This window comes from Meles meles, chromosome 4 (genome assembly GCF_922984935.1).
Source record: "Meles meles chromosome 4, mMelMel3.1 paternal haplotype, whole genome shotgun sequence".
NCBI lineage: Eukaryota > Metazoa > Chordata > Mammalia > Carnivora > Mustelidae > Meles > Meles meles.
In genome coordinates, this window is record NC_060069.1 from 155,725,609 (window position 1) to 155,742,143 (window position 16,535).

Genomic DNA, 16,535 nt, shown 5'->3' on the forward strand with positions numbered 1-16,535 from the left:
TAAAAATACCAGCCATCCCCAGTTCACATTAATTTCCCAGAAACTCCAGGTTTCAGTGTTGGGGGTGGGAGGGGGGGCTGTCCTAAAGTACTTTCCCTGCCACTACCAGTCTGCAAGTCTGTGCCCATTCCCCAGCGTGGGAGACTTTTGAACTCCAGCAGCACAGAATTCCAGGGGCTCCCTCCCCCTTCTGTTTATCTTCCCATATCTGCCAGCAGATCACTGATCCCTGCATCACACCTCTAGACCAACTACCTGAGATATTCTGTTTGTAGAGATCAAGATATATCTTCTTACATCACAGGCTGATTTCATAGGTGTTCAGAATGGTCTGGTAGGTATCCAGTTCAATTCAGGATACTGGCTGAAATGGAGTTCCCTACTCCTCTGCCATCTTTGCATCCCCTTATTTGCATTTCTAACCTGACAAATAAGGAATATGGATGTCTACAAGAAGACATAGGATCTCCACTGCAAATTTGCAGAAATACTCTGAGGTCACATAGGTCTTTTTTTCCTTGATATTTTAAAACAACTAATTATATAAAATACTTTTAACTGTGACTTAAACTCAACCAAAAAGTACATACTTTAGCCAGATGGGATTATGTAACCATTAAATTAATCACGCCAATCATACCTTGGTCCATGGTGGCTTCATAAACATCCCCTGCCCACCAAACAAGTCTCAGAACAGTATTGAATGCTCTATTTCCCCCTCTTGAGTCTCTCCTAAGAAAGGAAGGGGACCTGTAGCTTCAGAAGCACTTTCCCTGTGCCAGATATTTCACTGCACTTTGGAAGAACCCAACCATTCCAATTCTGCAGAGGATGAACTCATTCCCAAGACAATCTATCTACTCCTTTTATTCCTTTTGAGGTTTTCCCAAAATTATTTTAGGTCAGCCACTGTGAATCTCTAGTTCCTTATGACCATCACCAACCACCTTTCTTTGGCGAGAATTTTAGTCCAAACCCAACCATTGTTTACCTCAGAGGAGGGACCCTAAGAGGGTAGAGTCTAGGTTGGGTTGAGAGTGCAGCTGCTGGAGGGACAAACCTAGTATTGTGTTATTAGGAAAACTTCTAAAACATTTGGCCGCTCCTTCAATGGGAGGACAGAGGCGGGGCCTTGGACCTACAGTGCTACAGCCTAGAATACACTTCTACTGGCATCTCTGACAGTGATAGACCCACAGCAAACTGACTCACCACACAGGGTACTGCTTACTCTCCATGCAGCCATGTCATTGTCCCCATGAGTGGCACTGGTGAAAGGGGCCAAAAAGGGCATCGGCTTTACCATTGTGCAGGGTCTATGCCAGCAGTTCTCAGGGGATGTGCTCATGGCATGGGATGAGGCACAGGGTCAGGTGGCAGTGAAACAGCCCAGACCAAGAGCCTGAATCCCCGCCTCCACCTTCTGGACATCAACGACCTGCAGAGCATCCACGCCCTGGGTCACTTCTTGATGCAATGGTTGGGGTTGGACTAAAATTCAAGGAGTACAGGGGTCCTAGACATGCTGGTCAACAATGCAGGCATTGCATTCAGGGGTAAGAACACAGGAGCACTTAGGGATGGAAACCTCCCTTATAGGACCTTCCAGTGTGGGCTGAATATGGTCTCTGAATGCTAGTGGAGGGCTTAAAGCTTCAGTAGGATCTATAAGGGACTGCCTAGGGGAAGAATCCAGACTGGAGGCACAGGGAGAGAAGAAGCCTCTGGGGGTGGCAAGACTTTAAAGCCAAAGGACCTTGGCATTGCCATGGATTAATCTCAGGGACCTGACAGAGATTTTTGCAAGTTTCATTCGGTGCGGACCAGAGCATTCGATGCATGTTTAACCTATTTCGTAATAAACACAAATACACAGAAATCCCACTGGGCACACTTCTCTTAGCCTCCTGGAATGATGCCAACTTACCAAGCTACACAGCATTAACACACCAGATACGACACACTGGGAAAACAGAGCTTGCTAACGCAGACATTAATGAGAATTCCCCAGATTGCATGTACAAAAAACAAATGTTACTGTCACTCATGGAATGTTCTCAGATGGCTATTATTTATTAATCCGTTCTCCTCCTCCCCTAACAGCTGGTGATCCCACACCCTTTCATATTCAAGCAGAAGTGATCATGAAAACAAACTTCTTTGGTACCCGAGATGTGTGCACAGAACTCCTGCCTCTGATGAGACCCCAAGGTGAGCCTGATGAGGGCCCCAAGCTGTGGTGTTTCGGGAATGATCTGGCCCCGGCCTCTCTGGCCTCATCTACAGATACTGGCTCCTCTCCAAGCTCAGCCACACCCACCTGATCACTGTGTACACCTGGACAGTGTACCTCTGCCTCAGGACTCTTACAGTCAGCAGTGTCCTCTGTCTCATTGGTCCTTCACAGCTGGCTCTGTCTTATCCTTCCAGTCATCATTCAAAACTCCTCAGAGAGATCTTTTACTCCCTCAGTGCACTCACAAAAGATCCCCGAGGATTCCTTTCTGAACACTTTCTTCTCCCTCTCCCTCTCTCCTAGGGATTTTATCCAGACTAGTGGACTCCACACTCTCCAAACTTCTCAGGCCGTGCTGATATCTGCCACCTACCTAAAACAATCCCAGAGTTCCAGACACACATAGTTCCCTTCCTGCCTCTCCTTCTCCTCAGGGTGCCCTCCGCCCCTCCCCAAATCCCACCCCTCCAGCACCCATCCTACACCGCCATCTAAACATCTCCATTTCCCAAAAAACACTTATCATTTCCCACACACAACCTGGGCGCAAACCCCATCACACACTCAGCTGTCATTTATGGATTATTTCAGCCTTCCTAAGACACTCTGCTTCTTCAGTCTTTTCCTCTCTGAGCATTCTCTGTACTCTCTGAGGGCTCCCTTACTCCCAAAAGATCTTCAGAGGCAAAGCCCAAGCCTGAGCATCACTTGTAGGCATCTCTGTCATCAGATCTGCCAAACTCCAGGCCCATCGACTCCCCTTCCCCTTGTTCAATGCTCTGCACAAAACAAACTGCCATAATTCCTTGGTTGTCAACTATTATAATACTTAACCCCATGAGAACGTGATGGGGGAAGCACAACCCTTTTACTATGCTCATTAAGAGGGAATTTGATTCTTTTAGGAAGATTAAGATTCTGGCTTGAATTAAAAACATGCGGGTACAGTTGACTCTCGGTTCTGCCCCCAATTCCTCTTCTGTCCTGGGAAGTTCTACAACTTCTTCTAACACTCACTGGCTTCACTGACACCTCAAAGGGCAGCTCTCAGATGCCACCTGACTCCTTTACTCACCACAACACTTGAGTGGGACGGAGTTCCTTGTGCCACCACACATCCTACAGGTATTCCCCTAGAAGGCAAAAGTGACTTCTGGCTGAGAAATTCTTCTCACCTACCGAGCAGTGTTGGTGCTTGCTGTGTGTTGACCTTGGACCAGAATGAGGAGGGAGTGCTCTTCTGTGTTTGCTAAGGCAGGCTCTAATCAAACAATTCTTGCCTCAGGGAAACTGGACTTCATGGACAGGGCAATGCAAGCTGCATTCTCAGTGTGAACGTAGGGTTTTCTTTGCTTTTTGAAACAGGGGAGTTCTTCCATTAGCTGGAAGATGCCAGCCACTGCAGTCATGTTACCAGGACTTTACCCTCTTTGGCGACACTATCTGGGAGAAATCCTAGCTAGGATAACCAAAAGCAAATACTGTCCCTTCTCTCCCATACTTCACAACCTAAGACATGAAGGACAATCTTGAATGACTTCCCCAGTTCTCTTTCGGTGCAGAACACATTCCAGAGCCCTGTGTTTGCTCTGTTTTTTTGGCATGGAAGGACAAAATGAAAGAGAATTGTGAGCCTAAGGACTATGCAGGATAGCAGATATTGATTCTTCTTCTTTTTAAATTCTTTCTTCAAAAAAGAAAGTTTTACTGGAATAATTGAGCCACAAAAAAGGAATAGTCAACAACAATGTGCCCACCATTGATCGTAACCAGACAATCAATATCTAGGCCATATATATATTCCATCTCACATTCCATGGATTTTCCTTCTCTTTCCCCTAAATTCATAATCTAGAATTTAAAGGATACATTCTCTAAAGTGATAAACTATTGTCCTTAAAATTATACTATAGATTTAAATTATTAAATTAATTAAATTAAATTATTAAATTAAATTATACTATAGATTTATAGATATACTATAGCATAAATTATACTATAGATTTATTTTGAAAAAGATATTAAAAATATGTACCTATTTAAATATAAAGACTATAAACAATTACTCATACATGTCAATATAAGTTCATTTCTATCAATACTAACTATATTTTCAAAAAAGAGCATATTTTCCAAAAAAGTGAGAACTGTGTCAATGCTTTACACTCTTAACAGCTTTGTTGAGATACAATTCACACATCCTACACTTCACCCATACAGGTATCCAGCTCGGTGGATTTTAGTAAGGGGCCGGGTTGTGGAACCATTATTGCTTTAAGATTAGCAGCACACTGTCATCAGCCCAGGGAGATCCTGGGCCCTTAGCTACCAGCCCTCTGTGCCCTCATTCCCCCTACCCCAAGCAACCATCAATCTATACTCTCTCCCTACATTTCCTTTTCCGGGCAGAGAATCACATAATGAGTGGTCTTTTGTGACTGGCTTTTTAATTTTGAATATTGCTGTCAGGGCTCATGCATGTTGTAGCACCAGTATCATTCCTTTAATAGCATGCATTTAACAGATTCGTTTTCCATGGCTCCATTCCATGACCATATTGCCAGGACATTAGTCACTCCTTCTGAGCCAGTAAAAACCCCAACAGGGAGAAAACCTGTATGCAATTCAGCCCACTGAGGTGACTCATTGTTACCTACCCAGAGCATACCAAACCTGATGCAGTCTGTACACCTTCAAGGGGCCCTCAGTTAAGTGATCAGCTCTTTGTTGTTCAGTAGACACTGGTTCATAGAGCACTGCCCAAGTAATCATAAGATCATCAGTTGTCCCAAAGACAACCAATGAGGAAAAGTTGCTTTCTACTCATGACTACAGAGTGCCTCCTATCACTCTGCTTAGCATGTTCCTCTATAAGGCACATTCTTATCTTTATGGAATATCTGGGCACTTCTCAGTCCCATTAAATCATTTCTCTGACATCATCTGAGACATTATGGGTAAAACAAAGTTCAAAACTGTATCATGTCCTTCAGTTACAGAGGCAGTCATCATTAATAGTGATAGCAAACTGATAATTGTCTCCCAAATGGACGAAATACAGAATTGCTACAGAATAGCAATTTTGGATTTCATCATCCTTATGCATGCCATTCTTTGTGACTCTTTGTGTTCTATTTTAGATAGAGTGGTGAATGTGTCTAGCATAATAAGCCTCATAGCCCTTAAAAAGTGCAGCCCAGACCTGCAGCAGAAGTTTAGAAGTGAGACCATCACAGAGGAGGAGCTGGTGGGGCTCATGAACAAGTTCGTCAAAGACACGAAGAAAGGTGTGCACAGGAAGGAGGGCTGGCCTGATATCGCCTGTTGAGTGACAAAAATCGTGTCACGGTCCTCTCGAGAATCCATGCCAGGAAACCGTGTGAGCAGAGGAAAGGGGACAAGATCCTCCTGAACACCTGCTGCCCTAGGTGGGTGAGAACAGACATTACCGAGCCTAAAGCCATCAAAAGCCCAGAAGAAGGAGGAGAGACCCTTGACTTCTTGGCCCTTTTTCCCTCGGATTCTGAGGAGCCTCATGGGGCGTTTGTTATGGAGAAGAAAGTTGAACAATGAGGACCTCTCTATCAGTTACCTTCATGGCTCCCATCTCAAATCCCACCATGACTGACCAAAGCAACTGTTATACTGTCAACAATATCCTTATCAAAAAAACAAAAACACTGCTTTCATTGTTTACCTGAAGCCTATTTTAGTGTGTACATCATTCACTGATCTTGTTCTATCTTCTTTTTATATTTTGTTGCCTCATTCCCTTAATCCTATCATATACAGCTTAAGAAACAAGGCCATGAAGACAAGTCTGGGGAAGCTGATCACCAGAAGACTCTTGATAAAGGAGAATATCCTTATTTTTCCCAAGACTTAGAGTGTTGTCTTTTTAATATCTGTTTAAATATAAGATTAATCTTCCTAGTTTGTTGTGAATCTGTACTTATCTCCAGAGTTACCTGGAACTATAGTAGTATTCCTTGACGAAATGGAGTTAAAAACACTGACTCATTAATGAAGCTGCATTTGGGTCTGAGAGAGCTTTGGAGCACTGTTAGAGAAAATGTGCATGTTCCGGTGCCCGGGTGGTCAGTGGGTTAAAGTCTCTGCCTTTGGCTCAGGTCATGATCCCAAAGTCCAGGGATTGAGCCCCGCATCAGGCTCTCTGCTCAGCCAGGAGCCTGCTTTCCCCCTTTCTCTCTGTCTGCCTCTCTGCCTACTTGTGATTTCTGTATGTCAAATAAATAAATAAAATCTTTTTTAAAATGAAAAAAAAAGAAACAAAAAAAGAATCACTATCCCTACCGAGTATTCACATTGAATTGGCTACTAATTCTGTGAAGTTTCTTGTGATTTCTTCTGTGATATGAGAGGAGAAAAAGTAGAATTGATGACAATAATTAATGGACATTACAGAACAAATAAACAATTCTAAGTAAATGTTCATGTCTGCAGAGTATACATGGCAACCATCCCAAAACTCATGATTTAGTACACTAAGTTCAAGGAACAGACCCTGAGATGGTCAAGAAAAGGACAGTTTAACTCAGAGGTTGCTAAACATTAGTGAAAGAGCCATATAGTAAGTATTTTCACCTTTGTAGGTCAATGGTCTCTGCAGACATACTCAAATCTGCTGCTGTAGCTTGAAAGTCAACACAGATAATATATTAACCCATGAATGGGGCTGGATTTCCCTGGCTAGCATACTTTATCAGTCTCTACTATGACATGGCAACCCCATGAAGAATAGATAGCCTCTGTCTATCCTTCTCATTGATATGCTTAAGTATCCTTAACATGTCCTTAAAAATCAAACTCACTGAGGAAAAAGCAATTGCAAGGTGTGAAATGGAACTGGGTGCCCAAGATATATCCATAAGACAAGTTGAGACAAGAGGGAAACAAAAGTGGACGTGGATTGGTACCAAGGGATATGAAAGAATGATTGTCAAATCTCCTCAAGGTGAATGTGTTCTTGAAGTAGGGATAAAGGGTCACCAAGTATGTAACATTAACTTGGATCAGCAAAATATCAACAGAAGGTGAACACATAAAGAGAAGAAAATATTCATGATTGTTGAGGCTACTTTGCTGAATCCATGGGTGTCCACAATACTATTCTTTCCACTGTCCTCTTGGAAAGCTGTGAACACAAACATCTGGAAACTAAAAGGTCCTGGCTCTGCCACCTTATTGGGTGACCTTGAGCAAAATGCCACATGTTGCTGTATGTCAATCTCCTCAAGTGTATAATGGGGGATACCTCATAGCACTGCTGTGAGGAGTAAGTGAGCTGATACAGATGGACAGGCTGAAAACAATGGCTGTGCAAAGTGTCCATCATCAGGAGTCCCTGTAGTAGGGCCTGACACATCCATGGCCCTGAGGAGAAGTTCTTACTGCCCTGCACCAAGCCTGGCTCCCTGTGGGCTCAGCAAATGCTCACCACCTCCCTCTCCTCACAGAAGCATTCATGTGCTACAGAATCCTCTCCTCTCATGATTATTTTCACTCTTTACAAGGGCCTTTCAGGTGATAGAAATGAAAACTGAGGGCCCATGCAAGCAAGGGTTAGTTTTTTATTTTGAAAGTGAGGTTTCCTTTGGGGCACCCAGCTGGCTCAAATGGTTTATCATGGGACTCTTCATCTCAGGGTTGTAACTTTGAGCCCAAGTTGGGTGCAGAGATTACTTAAAAATAAAATCTTTAAAAAAAAAATAACATAAAATCGGGGCACCTGGGTGGCTCAGTGGGTTAAGTCTCTGCCTTCAGCTCAGGTCATGATCTCAGAGGGTCCTGGGATCGATCCCCACATCGGGCTCTCTGCTCAGCAGGGAGCCTGCTTCCCCCTCTCTCTCTGCCTGCCTCTCTGCCTACTTGTGATCTTCTTCTCTCTGTGTAAAATAAATAAAAAAATAATCTTTTAAAAAATAACATAAAATAGTGGGGAGGAGCAAGATGGCAGAGGAGTAGGAGACCTAAATTTCATCTGGTGCCAGGAATTTGGCTAGTTATCAAACCATTCTGAACACCTATAAACTCAACAGGGAATCAAAGAAAAGAAGAGCCACCTTTCTATGAACAGAAAAGCAACCACTTTCTAGAAGTTAGGATGTGTGGAAACATGAATCTGAGGTGATATATGGGAAAATAGACTTCAGGGGAGGAGGGAGCCTTCATCAGAAAGCTCCTGGCAAGTGACAGAGTAGCAGAGCACAAAATCAAAACTTTAGAAGTCTGCTCTAATGAGGGACATCACTCCAGTGGCTAAGAGGAGGACAGAACCCTTACTGGGACAGTGTGGTCCCAGGACCCACAGGGTCACAGAAAGACTGGGGGTGCCTGAGTGTGGTAGAGTGTGGCAGGTATTGGAACAGGGAAGCCAGCTGCAGAGATAGAGCCAAGGAGTGGGCTCTCAGCTCAGGGTTACCTTAAACTGTGATCCAAGGCATAATCGGACCACTGCTGTTCAAGCAGGGACCCCAAAAGTGGCAGATCTGGGGAGACCCCTTTCTTCCTCCACTGGGAGGAGCAGCACAGGAGCATGCTGCAGGAATCTTTTGGGTTTAGAGACTCCAAATGGGGCTGTGCACCAGAGATAGAAATTCTCATCCATAGGCCAGGTGAGCTCAGAGTGCAGCTGGACAACAGAAGGACAGGAGTGATTGACTGCTTTGCTCTGAGGGCTCAGTGAAGACGGGGCCCAAGCTATCAGCTCCTCCAGGACAGAGATTGGGAGGCCACCATTTTCATTCTTATCCTCCAAAGCTGTAGGGGAAGCTTTCAGGGAACAAAAGCTCCCAGGAGCAAAGTCAAGCAGATGATTTAGCCTGGCCCTTCAAGGGAGGTGCAGTTCCACCTCAAGCAAAGACAGTTGAGAATCACTGCAACAGACCCTCCTCCAGAAGATCAGCAAGACCATCCAGCCAAGACCAAGTTTACCAATCAATGAGAACGCAAAACTCCAGCACTAGGGGAATACAGCACATAGAATTCATGGCTTTTTTCCGATGATATTTTAGTCTTTCAAAGTGAATGTTTTAAAATTTTCTTTATTTTTTCTTTTTCTATTTTTAAAATTTTTCCTCTTTCTTATTTTAACCACCATCTTATCAATACCTTTTCAAAAATCTTTTTTACTTTTCATTTTTATAATCATATTCTATCCCTTCATTGTAATTACCCTTATTTTTTGTACACATATAAGTTTCTCTTTCTTTAAAATTATGGGATACAGTTTCTTCTAACAAACTAAAATATATCCTAAATCTAGTCTATGGCTTTGCTCTACTCTTCCACCTGACCACATTGTCTCCTTTTTACTTTTAATTTTTTCTTTCTTTTATTAACCAACTTCTTATCTTATCAATTTCTTTTCTAAAATCGCTTTTAATTTCATCTTTACAATCATATAACATCCCTTCATCGGATTTACCCTTATTTCTTTCTTCAAAATTTTGGGAGGAAGTTTCTTCCAACAGTCCAAAATATACCCAAAATCAAGTGTGCGGCTCTGTTATGTTCACCAGCCAGATGATATATTTTTTCTTTCCTTTCTCATCTCCCCCAGGTTCAGGTCTCTTCTGATTTGGTTAGTACATATTTTTCTGGGGTCGTTGTTACCCTTTTAGAATTTTGTACTCTCATTCATATATTCTTGTCTGGATGAAATGACAAGGCAGATAAACTCACCTCAAAAAAAATAAAAAGAACAAGAGGAAGTACCAACTGCTAGGGACCTAATCACTACAGACATTAGTAAGATGGCCGGACTAGAATTCAGAATGACAATTATAAAGATACTATCTGGTCTTACCGCAAATATCATTCTCAATGGAGAAAAACTGAAAGCTTTTCCGTTAAGGTCAGGAACACGGCAGGGATGTCCATTATCACCACTGCTATTCAACATAGTACTAGAAGTCCTAGCCTCAGCAATCAGACAACAAAAAGAAATTAAAGGCATCCAAATTGGTAAAGAAGAAGTCAAACTATCACTCTTCGCAGATGATATGATACTATATGTGGAAAACCCAAAAGACTCCACTCCAAAACTGCTAGAACTTGTACAGGAATTCAGTAAAGTGTCAGGATATAAAATCAATGCACAGAAATCAGTTGCATTTCTGTACACCAACAACAAGACTGAAGAAAGAGAAATTAAGGAGTCAATCCCATTTACAATTGTACCCAAAACTATAAGATACCTAGGAATAAACCTAACCAAAGAGACTAAGAATCTATACACAGAAAATTATAAAGTACTCATGAAAGAAATTGAGGAAGACACAAAAAAATGGAAAAATGTTCCATGCTCCTGGATTGGAAGAATAAATATTGTGAAAATGTCTATGCTACCTAAAGCAATCTACACATTTAATGCAATCCCTATCAAAATACCATCCATTTTTTTCAAAGAAATGGAACAAATAATCCTAAAATTTATATGGAACCAGAAAAGATCTCGAATAGCCAAAGGAATATTGAAGAACAAAGCCAAAGTAGGTGGCATTACAATTCCGGACTTCAAGCTCTATTACAAAGCTGTCATCATCAAGACAGCATGGTACTGGCACAAAAACAGACACATAGATCAGTGGAACAGAATAGAGAGCCCAGAAATCGACCCTCAACTCTATGGTCAACTAATCTTCGACAAAGCAGGAAAGAATGTCCAATGGAAAAAAGACAGCCTCTTCAATAAATGGTGCTGGGAAAATTGGACAGCCACATGCAGAAAAATGAAATTGGACCACTTCCTTACACCACACACGAAAATAGACTCCAAATGGATGAAGGACCTCAATGTGAGAAAGGAATCCATCAAAATCCTTGAGGAGAATGCAGGCAGCAACCTCTTCGACCTCAGCCGTAGCAACATCTTCCTAGGAACAACAGCAAAGGCAAGGGAAGCAAGGGCAAAAATGAACTGTTGGGATTTCATCAAGATCAAAAGCTTTTGCACAGCAAAGGAAACAGTTAACAAAACCAAAAGACAACTGGTAGAATGGGAGAAGATATTTGCAAACGACATATCAGATAAAGGGCTAGTATCCAAAATCTATAAGGAACTTAGCAAACTCAACACCCAAAGAACAAACAATCCAATCAAGAAATGGGCAGAGGACATGAACAGACATTTCTGCAAAGAAGACATCCAGATGGCCAACAGACACATGAAAAAGTGCTCCACGTCACTCGCCATCAGGGAAATACAAATCAAAACCACAATGAGATATCACCTCACACCAGTCAGAATGGCTAAAATGAACAAGTCAGGAAATGACAGATGCTGGAGAGGATGTGGAGAAAGGGGAACCCTCCTCCACTGTTGGTGGGAATGCAAGCTGGTGCAACCACTCTGGAAAACAGCATGGAGGTTCCTCAAAATGTTGAAAATAGAACTACCCTATGACCCAGCAATTGCACTACTGGGTATTTACCCTAAAGATACAAACATAGTGATCCGAAGGGGCACGTGTACCCGAATGTTTATAGCAGCAATGTCTACAATAGCCAGACTATGGAAAGAACCTAGATGTCCATCAACAGATGAATGGATCAAGAAGATGTGGTATATATACACAATGGAATACTATGCAGCCATCAAAAGAAATGAAATCTTGCCATTTGCGACGACGTGGATGGAACTAGAGCGTATCATGCTTAGTGAAATAAGTCAATCGGAGAAAGACAACTATCATATGATCTCCCTGATATGAGGACATGGAGAAGCAACATGGGGGGGTAGGAGATAGGAGAAGAATAAATGAAACAAGATGGGATTGGGAGGGAGACAAACCATAAATGACTCTTAATCTCACAAAACAAACTGGGGGTTGCTGCGGGGAGGTGGGATTGGGGGAGGGGGAGCGGGCTATGGACACTGGGGAGGGGAAGCGAACCATAAGAGACTATGGACTCTGAAAAACAACCTGAGGGTTTTGAAGGGTCAGGGGTGGGAGGTTGGGGCAACCTGAGGGTTTTGAAGGGTCAGGGGTGGGAGGTTGGGGGAACAGGTGGTGGGTAATGGAGAGGGCACGTTTTGCATGGAGCACTGGGTGTTGTGCAAAAAGAATGAATACTGTTACGCTGAAAAAATAAATAAAATGAGAAAAAAAAAAAGATACTATCTGGTCTTGAAAAAAGCACATGAAATACTAGAGAATCCCTTTCAGGAGAAATAAAAGAACTAAAATCTAACCAAGCTAAAATTTAAAAAGCTATTAATGAGATGCCATCAAAAATGGAGGCTCTTACTAATAGGATACATGAGGCAGAAGAGAGAATTAGTGAAATAGAAGACCAAATGATGGAGAATAAAGAAGCTGAGAAAAGAGATATAAACAACTACTGGACCATGAGGGGAGAATTTGAGAGAAAAGTGATACCATAAGATGAAACAATCTTGGAATAATTGGGATCCAGAAGAAGAAAGAAAGAGAGGGGCAGGAGGTATACTGGAGCAAAGTATAGAGGAGAACTTCCCTAATTTGAGGAAGGAAAAACACATCAAAATCCAGAAGGAACAGATAACCCCCCCAAAATCAATAAAAATAGGTCCACATCCAATCATCTAATAGTAAAACTTACAAGTCTCAGAGACAAAGGGAAAATCCTGAAAGCAGCTCAGGAAAAGAGGTCTGCAACACAATGGTAGAAATACTAGACTGGCAGCAGACCTATCCACAGAGATCTGGCTGGCCTGAAAAGACTGGCATGATATATTCAGAGCACTAAATAAGAAAAATATGCAGCCAAGAATACTATATCCAGCTAGGCTGTCATTGAAAATAGAAGGAGAAATAAAAAGCTTCCAGGACAAACAAGAATTGAAAGAATTTCCAACCATGAAACCACCCCTACAGGAAATATTGAAAGGGGTCCTTAAGGCAAAGAGAGAGCCTAAAAGTAACATAGACCAGAAAGAACAGCGACAATATACAGTAACAGTCACCTTACAGGGAATACAGCGGCACTAAATTCATATCTTTCAATAGTTACCCTGAATATAAATGGGCTAAGTGCCCCCAATCAAAAGACACAGGGTATCAGGATGGATTTTTTTAAAAATACCTATCAATATGTTGTCTGCAAAAGACTCATTTTAGACCCAAAGACACCTCCACATTGAAAGTGAGGGGATGGAAAATGATTTATCATGCTAATGAACATCAAAAGAAAGCTGGGGTGCAATCCTTATATCAGATAAATTAGCTTTCAAGCCAAAGACTATAATAAGAGATGAGAAAGGACACTATATCCTACTTAAAGGATCTGTCCAACAAGAAGATCTAAAACTTTTAAATATCTATGTCCCTAACACAGGAGCAGCCGATTATATAAACCATTAATAACAAAATCAAAGAAACATATTAACAATAATACAATAATAACAGGGGACTTTAACACCCCCTCTTACTGAAATGGATACATTATCTAAGCAAAAGATCAACATGGAAATAATAGCTTTAAATGACACACTGGGCCAGATGGACATCACAAATATATTCAGAACATTCCATCCCAAAGCAACAGACTACACATTCTTCTCTAGTGCACATGGAACATTCTCCAGAATAGATCACATCCTGGGTCACAAATCAGGTCTCAACCAGTACCAAAAGATTGGGATCATTCTGCATATTTTCAGACCAGAATGCTCTGAAACTAGAAGTGAACTGTAAGAGGAAGGTTGGAAAGAACTCAAATACCTGGGGCTAAAGGGCATCCTACTAAAGAATGAATGGGTCAACCAGGAAATTAAAGAAGAATTTAAAAAAATCACGGAAACAAATGAAAATGAACACACAACTGTTCAAAATCTCTGGGATGCAGCAAAGGCACTCTTACAAGGGAAGTATATTACTATACAAGCTTTACTCTTATTCTCAAGAAGTAAGAAAGATCTCACATATACAACCTAACCCTACACCTAAAGTAGTTGGTGAAAGAACAGCAAAGAAAGCCTAAACCCAGCAGGAGAAGAGATAGAATAAAGATCAGAGCAGAAATCAATGAAATAGAAACCAAAAGAACAGTAGAACAAATCAATGAAACTAGGAGCTGATTCTTTGAAAGAATTAATAAGATTGATAAACCCCTGGCCAGACTTATCAAAAAGAAAAGAGAAAGGACCCAAATTAATTAAAATCATGAATGAAAGAGGAGAGATCACAACTAGCACCAAAGAAATATAAATAATTATAGGAACATATTATGAGCAACTATACACCGGCAAATGTGACAATCTGGAAGAAATGGATGCATTCCTAGAGACAAAGAAACTACCAAAACTGAACCAGGAAGAAATACAAAACCTGAACAGACCCATAACCAGTGGGGAGATTGAAGCAGTCATCAAAAATCTCCCAAAAAACAACAGCCCGGGGCCACACAGCTTCCCAGGGAATTCTACTGAATTCTACTGAATTTAAATAAGAATTAATACCTATTCTCCTGAAACTGTTTCAAAAAATAGAAATGGAAGGAAAACTTGCAAATACATTTGATGAGGCCAGCATTACCTTGATCCCAAAACCAGACAAAGACCTCATCAAAAAGTAGAATTACAGACCAATATCCTTGCTGAACATGGATGCAAAAATTCTCACCAAAATACTAGCCAATAGGATCCAACAGTACATTAAAAGGATTATTCATCATGACCAAGTGGAATTTCTTCCTGGGCTGCAAGTTTGGTTCAACATCCGCAAATCAATCAATGTGATACAATACATTAATAAAAGAAAGAACAAGAACATATGATACTCTCAATAGATGCTAAAAAGCATTTGACAAAGTACAGCATCCTTTCTTTTTTTTTTTTAAAGATTTTATTTATTTACTTGACAGAGAGAGATCACGAGTAGACAGAGAGGCAGACAGAGAGAGAGGAAGGGAAACAGGCTCCCTGCCGAGCAGTGAGCCCGATGCGGGGCTTGATCCCAGGACCCTGAGATCATGACCTGAGCCAAAGGCAGCGGCTTAACCCACTGAGCCACCCAGGCGCCCCCAGCATCCTTTCTTGATCAAAACTCTTCATAGTGTAGGCATAGAGGGTACATACCTCAGCGTCATCAAAGCCATCTATGAAAAACCCACAGCGAGTATCACTCTCAGTGGGGAAAAATTGAGAGCTTTACCCTAAGGTTAGGAACATGGCAGGGATGTCCACTATCACCACTGCTATTCAACATAGTACTAGAAGTCCTAGCCTCAGCAATTAGACAACAAAAAGAAATAAAAGGCATCTGAATTGGCAAAGAAGTCAGACTCTCACTCTTTGCCGATGATATGATACTTTGTGTGGAAAACCCAAAAGACTCCACTCCAAAACTGCTAGAACTCATACAGGAATTCAGTAAAGTGTCAGGATATAAAATCAACACACAGAAATCGGTTGCATTTCTATACACCAACAACAAAACAGAAGAAAGAGAAATTAAGGAGTCGATCCCATTTACAATTGCACCCATAAGATACCTAGGAATAAACCTAACCAAAGAGGAAAATCTGTACTCTGAATACTATGGGGTACTCATAAAAGATATAGAGGAAGATATAAAGAAATGGGAAAATGTTCCATGCTCATGGATTGGAAGTAAAAATATTGTGAAAATGTCTATGCTATCTAAAGCAATCCACACATTTAACGCAATCCCTATCAAAATACCATCAATTTTTTTTCAAAGAAATGGAACAAATTTATAAATTTATATGGAACCAGAAAAGACCCCAAATAGCCAGAGGAATGTTGAAAAAGAAAACCAAAGTTGGCAACATCACAATTCCAGACTTCAAGCTCTATTACAAAGCTGTCATCATCAAAACAGTATGGTACTGGCACAAAAACTGACACATAAATCAATGGAACAGAATAGAGAGCCCAGAAATGGACCCTCAACTCTATGGTTAATTAATCTTCAACAAAGCAGTAAAGAATGTCCAATGGAAAATGGACATACCCTCTTCAACAAATGGTGTTGAGAAAATTGGACAGCCACATGCAGAAGGATGAAGCTGGACCATTTCCTTACACCACACACAAAAATGGGCTCAAATGGATGAAGAACCTCAGTGTGAGAAAGGAATCCATCAAAATCCTTGAGGAGAATGCAGGCAGCAACCTCTTCGACCTCAGCCACACCAACGTCCTCCTAGGAACATCGCCAAAGGCAAGGGAAGCAAGGGCAAAAATGAACTATTGGGATTTCATCAAGATCAAAAGCTTTTGCAAAGCAAAGGAAACAGTTAACAAAACCAAAAGACAACTGACAGAATGGGA

The 16,535-nt window shown here is 41.5% G+C and overlaps 1 pseudogene; it reads left to right on the forward strand.

The window, feature by feature from the left end:
- Positions 1–1,244: 1,244 nt before the first annotated feature.
- LOC123940639 lies at positions 1,245–5,809 on the forward strand (annotated as a pseudogene).
- The last annotated feature ends 10,726 nt before the right edge of the window (positions 5,810–16,535 follow it).